A 2031-nucleotide genomic window follows, 5' to 3' on the forward strand; every position below is an offset into this window, starting at 1 on the left:
CTAACCTTTCTAAATTCTATGTTAAAAATAATTTAAAATGCATTTGCTATGTTTGTACATGGAACATTTCTAGAAGATCTCCACGAAACAGGCAGCAGTGGAGGGCAGGTGGAAGGGAGATTTAAAAAAAAGTATCTTTCCATTGCCTTTTGACTTGCACTGACTTGCATTTCTTATCTTTTTCCCCCTGTAGGTAATGTATTCTCTTCTCTGGCTGCTTTTAAGATTTTATTATCATCGTTGGTTTTCTGCAGATTGATTATAATGGGCTTTGCGATAGTAGCCTGCTTGAGATTTGTTGAGTGTCTTGAATCTGTGGGTATGTCTATCAAATTCATAACATTTTTGACCACTTTTCCCTCATACGGGTGAGGAACAAGTAGTTTTACACTTGTGAGTACACAGAACACAGAGTTTATCATTGTATTATTATTAATTAATGTGTTATTTTCCGTATGCACAACCATAAGTCTACTTTCCCCCACCCTTTATATTTTTGTGTCCCCTTATCCCTAAGATGCCAACTACATACCGTTGAATCAGCTATCTGATAGGTCAATGAGACTGTATTCATTTTTGTTTCAATTTATTTTCTCTTTGTGGTTTAGTTTCAATTGTTCCATCTCCAAATTCCCTGCTATTTTCTTTAATAGTACCTAAACTACTGTTAAGCCCATGTAGGGAACTTAAAAATTCAGAGAGTTTATTTTTCACCATTAGAAGAACATTTGGGTTGTTTTCATATTTTCTTTTTCTTTGTTCGTTATAATAATGTTTTCTAAAATCCTTTTAAAATCCTTTTTTTATAATAGCTTTTAAAAAGTCCTCGTCTGCTAATTCTACTACCTGTCATTTCTAGATCTGTTATATTGACTAATTGTTCTCGGGTTATGTCACATTTTTTCTGCTTCTTTACACATAGTAATATTTTTTATTGGGTTCTGAATATTTTGAATGTTGTCTGGATTTTGTTTTTTTCCTTTAGAAGTTCTGAGGCAGATAATTTGTTGGTAAATCAGCTTGTTCCATTCAAGGCTTGTTTTCAAGCTTCGTTGGTCAGGTCTACAGCCCTACTGCTGAGGCATGGCCTCTCCGGGGTCTCCGCTGAATACCCTGGGCGCTCACAAGGTCTTCCCACTTTGTCAGAATGCGAGTCTCCCAGCTGTGTTAGACCTCTGGTAGTGGCTGGCTTCACAGCTTCTGGAGAGTTGTCCTTGGCTCGAATCATGGAGTCTCCTCCTGTGCATGCACCCCTTGACCGTCAGCTAAAGACGCAAGGGGATACCAAGGCAGATTTCTTAGTGGGCAGTTTCCTTCTTTTGGTTCCCTGCCTGCAAATTCAGTGGCTCCCGTTTTTCTGGATCCTGAGTTCAGCGAGACTGCTGTACTTCGGGGCTCCTCCTCTTTGAGTCCAGAAAATACTTCCAGGCAGAGAGCTGGACAAGCACAGGACTGGTCACTTTCACAGATGAAAGTCTTGTGACGCCTGCTGACCAATATCTGCAAACAGTTGCTTTGTCTATTTCGTACGGTTTTCTGTTTATGGCAAGAGGGCTAGTCCAGTACCAGTTACACTGTCATGGCCAGAAGCAAAAAATCTGTCATTATGTTTTTAAATCATTTAAATTTGTTATTGGATAATTACATTTTGGGGGTACATCATTGCATATAATTGTAAGAGTTAATCATACAATTAATATAGGACTAATTAAAAAGATAATACCCATGATTAATAAAAAATACATAACAATGATATATTTGCTTCTGTCTCATTACATAGTAGGATAGTTACACTATTTCTGTTTCCTATTCCAACAATAGTTCTATGAACTGCAGTCTTTGGGACATGCTTCTTTTATGTGGAGGTAAAATTTTCAAATGTAACATTCACTTTGACTTGTTGCGCTGCTCTTATCAAGCTCACATACACTGATTCTTGGTATCAGTGCAAGGTGATCATATCGAGCTCAATGTTGTCTAAACAGGACTAAGCATGGACTACTTAGGGGTTTACTTGCTAGCAGCAACCAG

The sequence above is a fragment of the Myotis lucifugus genome, unplaced genomic scaffold (genome assembly GCF_000147115.1).
Source record: "Myotis lucifugus unplaced genomic scaffold, Myoluc2.0 scaffold_216, whole genome shotgun sequence".
NCBI lineage: Eukaryota > Metazoa > Chordata > Mammalia > Chiroptera > Vespertilionidae > Myotis > Myotis lucifugus.